The 8,223-nt window shown below is 48.9% G+C and overlaps 1 pseudogene; it reads right to left on the bottom strand.

Annotated features, from left to right (window-relative positions):
• Nucleotides 1-3,473: 3,473 nt before the first annotated feature.
• The window catches only part of LOC119315635, a 44,813-nt pseudogene continuing 40,063 nt past the window's right edge, over nt 3,474-8,223 (bottom strand).

The following is an 8,223-nucleotide window of genomic DNA, read 5'->3' on the forward strand; positions in this document are numbered from 1 at the left end:
CACCTACTCCCCCTCCTCGTCCACCTCCTCCTCCTGCCTCACCTACTTCCCCTCCTCGTCCGCCTCCTTGTCCGCCTCCTCCTCCTGCCTCACCTACTCCCCCTCCTCGTCCGCCTCCTACTCCTCCCCCGCGTGGTACTCGACCTTGTTTCACACATTTTGCCGGACGGATGTCTAGACCCGCCAATCCTTTGGCCTTCTTGGTGGTTGTGGCAACCGATGAAGGAGCGGCCACCGCTTCAGGTTAGTACAAAACCGGCCCCTCCTCCCTCTCTCGTCTCTGTATCTTGTCCTCCTCCGCCGTTGAGAGTCGTGGTGGCAGGGGTCCTCTTTCTCAGGCAATGCCTCTGGTGGAGCAGGAAATGATCATTAGTTAGTGAATAAATATTCAATTCCATTAGTGAAGTAGTGTTGGATGTGCGAAAATCTTGCCTCATGAGTTTGTAGTTTGTAGTTTTACAAGTTTGTAGTTTTGGATGTGCGGAAATCTTGCCTCATCAGTTAAATTCGCCTCCTTTATATAAGTAGGATTGAATGCACCTGCAAGTCAGATTTGATCAGATCTAAAGAGTGGGAATCATATATGAATTATGCTTGTTGGCATATATTACATCCAGTTAAAATGAAGCTTGAATAAACCATGGAGTACGCTTCAATACTTTTTATTTAGTATTTTGGTTGTGCTTATACTCTTCTTTCACATAACTTACGATTTTTTTTAGTTTGGACATATAGGCCGGCTCCACTTTTATATTGAAATATTGAAATGAAACCAAGCATCCAACTAGTCATCGTCCCTAACATAGATATGTAAACTAATCAACAAAGTCAATACCTGTTGGCTTGGTTTTCTTTAATGAAAATCGGAAGGGGAAACCCTTCTTTGATCAAAAAAAAGTTTGATTCCTATTGAAGTAGTGTGGTTAATATTCACCATATTTATTTTGTTTTTCAGATTCTGATGGGGGCACTAGTAAGTACCGGAGAGTCCCGATTGGTAGGACTGAGTCGTTTGCCTCCCACCAGTCCACTCCCAACGATGAGTCATCATCGGATGGCGATGTCGGAGTGGACTTAGATGGACCAGATCCGCTCGCTACCGAGTCGGGCGACATGGAGGCCTCGGACGGCTCGGGGTCTACCTCGAGCAACATTTCCAAGAGGAAGAAATCCGGGCGTGGTCCGGGGAAGGTCCCGGAACCAACTGCTGCCAGCAACCGACCTGTCATTTGCCCGACAGGAGAGAGGTAAGCAAGCATTTCATTTCCATCATATTTTGGATGCCACAGCTTTGACACTCACATATGCTTGTCTTTTATATCATCCAGTCAGTGGGAATTTATCCCGACACAACCTAAGGGGGCACGCCCGCCGAACCACGTCATCGGGCCCCTCTTGAGGAAGCACTTCCCTGGATTGTCCAAGCCGGGTGATGACGACCCGCCGCCGCCAGGTTTAACCTGGGAGCATTATCTACACAACAAAGATGATCACGATGTCACCATGGCCACTCGGGTCATTAATGCTTTTTTGTAAGTATCTTCGCTCCGACCACTGCATTTTTCCATATCCAAATCCTTGCTTGCATGGATGGTGAGAAGATGCCATATGCTTTCTTGTAGCAAACATTTTCTTGCGTGGATGGTGAGAAGCAGAAGGCGATCAAAGGCATCGTGAAATATGCCTGAAAGATACTCTCTGACACCAAGCACACGCTGCGGTACAAAGCCGTGATGTAGTGTCGGCCGCTCGATTAGAAGGGAGAGAAGATGACAAGGAAGACTGCTTGCCAGACCAACTTGTCGCGAGAAGAATACCTGTCAGTGGTAAGTGACTACATCGGTTGCCAGTACTTTGATTCATCCTTCTTGTTCCTCAATTATTCGATTTTGTTTGACTAGGTGAAGGAACCCTGGATGAAGGAGGATTGTTGGGAGGCCCTGGTTGACATGTGGTGTGACCCAGCATGGCAGGCGTAGCATGTGGAGAAGGGAAACGAACGAGCCAAAATGCCAGGCCCGGCTCATGTCCAGGGCAGCCGGAACCTAACCGCTCTCAAGCAACACATGGTATGTGGATTAAGATGTTAACTTTTTCGCACGGTGCACTTTTTCGCACCGAGTTTTGCAGCGAGTCGGCGGAGGAGAAGTGGGGGGACTTCAAAGAGGTCTTCCAGGAGTTGCACGGGCAGGAAGCTGAACCTACGTCCAAGCCCCTTGATCCTGAGCTTCTCATCATTGCTGGCGAGCGGAAGGGCCATGGCCGCCACCTCCTTTGCAACGGGGCGATCGCCACCTCCTCGCATTGCAAGCCGCACGAGATACGCGCGTCGAGCACCAGCTCAACTCCGTCCATATGGAGTCGCCAAACCGCCGCATCACGTGAGATAGTGCGTCTCAAGGTTAGCATCCTGACCTTTCATTTATGTCCATGCCTCGAAATAGCACCGTTCCAACCTATATGAGCCTAATGCCATGTTACAGGATTTAATTGACGCAGCGGGCTATTGAAGAGGAGCAAAGGCGGCAGGCTGAGAGGAGTCCAGAGAAAAGGAACGGGAAGACACGAACAAGAGGTTGAAGCTGCTTGAGGATCAACTATAGGTAGAACATTATCTAAACTAGAGTAGAAGATTCATTACATATGGACGAACCACCCTCACGTGACTCTCATCTTATAGGTTCTTATGCAATCTCGAAGCAGTGCAAGTGATGCCCCTCCTCCTCCTCCTCCGGAATGTTAACCCGATGGCCTCTCCTCCTCAAGATGATCTATATATGAACAAGTGTACTTCTATTGTGCCGTGCACGTGTTTTGCAAGTAGTGACAATATGTATGAATTTGCGACTTGTGTGTGACGTCTACTAGGACAATACATTCGACTTGTGTGTGACAATATGTGGACTATCCCTAATTATGCCTATATATGTGTGGACTAGATCAAATTATGCATATATATGATCAAATTATGCCTATATATGTGTGGATTAGATCAAATTATGCCTATATATGATCAAACTGCACTGCAGTTGTTTTTATCTCCAGGGATCAGAAAAGAAATAGCTTGACAGCAGAATGGATGGGAAAGATTTCCGAGAGCAACCCTCGGAAAACGATATACTACCGAGAGCACCTCTCGGAAACATGGTCGTCTGGGACACTACTGTTGTGCCACAACTTTTCCGAAAGCAGCTCTCGGAAAAGAAGGCGAGCATTGCCGAGCCTAGCTCTCGGCAAAGCTATGTGAAGTGTCAGCCCCCATCAGAAGGATTGCCGACAGCGGATCTCGGCAAAGATATCGTCATTTTTCTTTCAAAAATATTTAGCAAGTTATTTAAAACTTGTACTGATAAATGTGACCAGTGGGACCACATGTCAGTTAGAAAGAACACACACAAAAAAATGATGTTGCATATGCTTTGCCGAGGGTGACGCTCGGGCGGTTTTCACTTTCAGCGAGATTTCAATGAAATTCACTGAATTTCATTAATTTCAGCAAACACTGAAATATTACGTTTCAACCAAAAAATCGGCAATTTCAGTAGTACACAGGAATTCAAATATTTTTTTAAAAAGTTCAAAATCTGAATTGAATTCAAGCGAATATTTCGGCCTTTTGACCGAAATAAAGCGAATATTTCGGTTGGTGCTAGATTTTTTCTGAAACTGAAATTGAAAACCATGCGCTCGGCAAAGTACGCAATAACTGACGGAGCTGTCTGTTGCGTACGGGCATGCCACGTGGCTCCTCTTTGCCGTGAGCGGCTCTCAGCGTCTGTAACATTGTCGTGCGGTGCCTCTTTGCCATGAGGCGGTGACGACAAAGCTGTTAGTTTGCCGTGACGTTGGGTTTGCCGAGAGTGGCACTCGGCAAATCTTGCTTTGCCGAGTGTCCGTGTTTTAGCACTCGGCGAAGAGCATTACACTCGGCGTACATGAAAATTCCAGTAATGACGTGCTGCATGCACGTGTGAGGCGTGACACGAGCACGTAGTGGCTTCTTCATCGCTTTGAAGAACCCCTCGAGCTTCGTGAGGTCGACGCCACATTTCCCTCGCTCTACTCGAACTCACGCACCAGCGTTGCCAGCAAGCACTTGACATTGAGCATCCCCAGAGCCATGCCTGGGCAGTACCTCTGCCCTGCGCCACTACCGGACTCGCGGTCTATGCCTACGGCCCAGGGCCGTCGGCATAGGTCCTTTGCCGTCAGCATAGATCTATGCCTACGGCTGCCGTCGGCATAGACCCATCGGCGTAGATCACGTCAGCGTAGTCTTGTCAGACTGCGATGTAGTATAGCCATCGGCATAGGGGCCTATGCCGATGGCTTGGCTTCAGCTGTCGGCATAGTTTAGCCGTCGCACTGTTTTTCGTCTGACGACAACGGATGGCGCCGTCAAAAGCACCGACGAATCGTGGAATGCCACGTGGCACTGATATGCCGACGGCCGCCGTCGGCATATCAGTGCCACGTGGCATCCCGTGGTGCCTCCTGGTGGTAGGTCTATGCCTACGGCAAAGCCGTAGGCATAGACGGAATCTATGCCGACGGCTTTGCCGTAGGCATAGTTCTGCCATGTGTCGGCCCCTGGTTTCTCCTGGCGGCAGAGATATGCCTACGGCAAAACCGTCGGCATAGATTGAAAACTACACCGACGGCTTTGCCGTAGGCATATCTCTGCAACGTGGCGCCTCCTGGTATCTCCTGGGCTTATATATGCCGACGGCTTCGCCGTAGGCATATTTTTTCTATTTTCTCTGTTTTCTCTTTTCCAATTCATTTGACAGCATTTCAAAGCAGAATAATATAGAATTATGCAAAAATATGACACTTCATCATCTAAACATACTCAAGTTCATCATCAGCATCTAAGCATACTCAAGTTCATCATCATCATCTAAAGATCATCACCGGTGAAAGTTCATGAACATAAAACTAGTGCATGACATGGAACATAATAAAAGTAGGAACATGAAAGGCATGGCACGATGACCACATGCACGGAATCATTATCGACATCAAACAAGACCACCTCCGCCAAAACCACCACCACCAAGACCACCTCCGCCAAAACCACCACCACCAAGACCACCTCCGCCAAAAGCACCACCGCTAAGACCACCTCCGCCAAAACCGCCACCGCGACCACCATCACTTTGGAAGATCGGAGTGACTGGGGTCGACGGAGCAGGAGTCGAGCCACCGGTCCCCTACATGTTTGAGAGAAGATTCTAACGATAAATATGATATGATAGTGTTGAATGAACGAGAACTAGTTTGTCAGTAGTTAGGAAAATGTACTAACCTGACTATCACTGCCTAGTGCCACCCATTCATCGAACGTAGGCACGTGTGGGGGTTCTCCCGCAGGTGGTGGTGGGGGTCCCATTTGTGGTGGATCCGTGTGGTTACTCCAAGACGCCAACATAGCCTGGATGTTAGTTAAACAAGCAAACTAGAAGGTCAGAAGGAATGAAAGTGCAAAAAATTAGCTTAGTTTTAAGAGGGCAAAACTAACCGCCATCATCTGACGGTTGTAATCATTATTTGCCTTCACTCGTTGCAAGTACTCTCGCACCTTGAGATTCCTATGCTCGACAAAGGCCTTATATGCCTACATAATTTAGGTTGTTTCTAAGTGAGCAATGCTGAAAATAGACTGAGAATGCTAGAGAGAAAAAGATAAAGGGGAAGTACTTACAGCATGCTGGCGGGCTAAGGGAGTCTGTGAACGCCCTGTACTCTCTAACTGGCTCGGGTTGGTAGACCAAAGCTGTGTGTACGAGATCGAAGGAGTGATCAAGCCATTGAAACACGGATACCGGACATGTGACTTCCCCTGGATGGCCACCACCGCCGTGTCGTCGATCTGAGACTGGGCGACCTCAGGAACAGGAACATCCGGATGCAACTTCTGATAGTGCTGACTGTAAGACTCTAGGTGCTCCTCGGTCTTTCCGTAGTACTGGCTCTCGCCCTCCTTGGGATGACTTCGCTCACGGGCTAGCTTCCACGACTCAATGTCTAAGAGCGGCCTCTTCAACTTGTCCTCCTACAACGTCAAACTGAAGTTAGCCATACATAAGAACATGACGGTAAAGAAGAACAAAAATGCATCATGCATATAGATATACCTTCATGTTCTTGAAGCCCCAGTGGTTCCTGTTTCCTTGGCCGTGTGTCTCGTCTTTTCCACGGTTAGCCCGGGCCTTGATGCTCTTGGCGGCAAACTCTGCATCATCGCCGAGCCACCTATCCACCAAACTCGCCCATCCGTCATGCCTTCAATAGCACCAACGAGGAACAACCTATGCAAATTTTGGAAGCATGACATGTGAGCACGAAACATATAGTTGACTGCTTGAAACAATGAAAAGTTAGTAATAGTTACCATCATGAACTGCTCCCTGTTCAAGGTAAGTCGTTGCTTCTGCGCTTGAGTTTTGGTCATCTTTTGTTGCAAGTAGATGTGGTAGTACTGCGAGATGGCAACCCGGCGCACCTCGTACTGCAACTGACGAGCTTTCTTCTTCGCAGCCGCAAGCAAGACTACGTCGGCTCTGGCCTTGGGCTCGTCAAGAACTCTATAGAGTTGCTGCAATCATGCATAAACCAGAAGCAAACAAGGCATGAGTTGAGTGATTCAATGATAAACTATGAACGAAGCTGAAGACAAGTGATTCAGAAGAGAACTTACCCAAAATTTGGTGATCACGGCCTTAGCGGCCGTCCCGTACTCCGCGTTGCTGCAAGCCTCGTAGTGGGCCCAGCTCGTGGCCAAAACCCGCAGCTACGGGTCCCTGTCTGGCCACGGGTAGAATAGGCTAGGCCAAAACTCCTTCAACAGGACAGTGATAAGGCCGTTCGGTTTACGGCCCTTTCCGCGAAGGATCCAGTTTCTGCAAAAGAATCAAAGGATGGCCATCTGTACAATAAGAAAATGTTGTCATGTGTTGAAAATATGATTGAAAGGCACTTACTCTGTCCCCGCAGGTTCAATGAGCCACTTGTGCGCCTCGATAGAAGGTGGTGTAGGTAGTCCGGCATTACCACGCAGCCACCCCTGCGGAGCACCAGGTGGCAAGTCATCCCACAACTCAGGATCAACCTCCCGTCCACCACCCTCCTCGCCCTCCTCCTCACCCTCCTCCTCGACCTCCTCCTCCTCGCCCTCCTCCTCCTCACCATCAGGAAAATACTCCTCCTCCTCAGACTCAGAAGGTGCCTCTGTATAGGAGGGCATCGAAGAAGACCCTCCTATGTCAGACACTGCCCGGTATTTTTTGCCCCGGCTGCCTCTCCCCCCACCGCCTCCTCCTCTAGGGGCTCTCCCCCCACCGCCACCTCCTCTAGGGTCTCCTCCCCCGACCCCTCCACCTCCTTGTGAGGTGTCATCCTCGCGTAGTCGGGAGGGAATCTTGTGGGCTCGTCCACTCCGAATAAGTCCTTTGAATTTACAGAGGAAACTGGCGCCGCTGGACTTGCCCATGATTAGCAAACCTGCATTAAGAAGAGAATAAACAATTAGTAAGGATATTAAATAAACAAGCATACAGGAAAAACATTAATAACAGAAGAGCACATTAAGCATACTATTGTAACGATCATTAAAAGAACTTACATTTTCTAGAACCCATATGAATCATCACTATTGTAATCTATTTGTGGATCAGTCTCATCATCACTATCCTACATATCTGTTGGGGAACGTAGTAATTTCAAAAAATTTCCTACGCACACGCAAGATCATGGTGATGCATAGCAAGGAGAGGGGAGAGTGTTGTCTACGTACCCTCGTAGACCGATAGCGGAAGCGTTATGACAACGCGGTTGATGTAGTCGTACGTCTTCATGGCCCGACCAATCAAGCACCGAAACTACGACACCTCCGAGTTCTAGCACACGTTCAGCTCGATGACGATCCCCGGACTTCAATCCAGCAAAGTGTCGGGGAAGAGTTCCATCAGCACGACGGTGTCGTGACGATCTTGATGTACTAATGTCCCAGGGCTTCGCCTAATCACTGCTACAATATTATCGAGGACTATGGTGGAAGGGGGCACCGCACACGGCTAAGAATGTGATCACGTGGATCAACTTGTCTCTAGGGGGTGCCCCTGCCTCCGTATATAAAGGCTCAAAGGGGGGGCCGGCCGACCAAGAGGAGGCGCGCCAGGAGGAGTCCTACTCCCTCCGGGAGTAGGACTCCCCCTCCTTTCC

Source organism: Triticum dicoccoides, chromosome 6A, assembly GCF_002162155.2.
Source record: "Triticum dicoccoides isolate Atlit2015 ecotype Zavitan chromosome 6A, WEW_v2.0, whole genome shotgun sequence".
In the NCBI taxonomy this organism is placed as follows: domain Eukaryota; kingdom Viridiplantae; phylum Streptophyta; class Magnoliopsida; order Poales; family Poaceae; genus Triticum; species Triticum dicoccoides.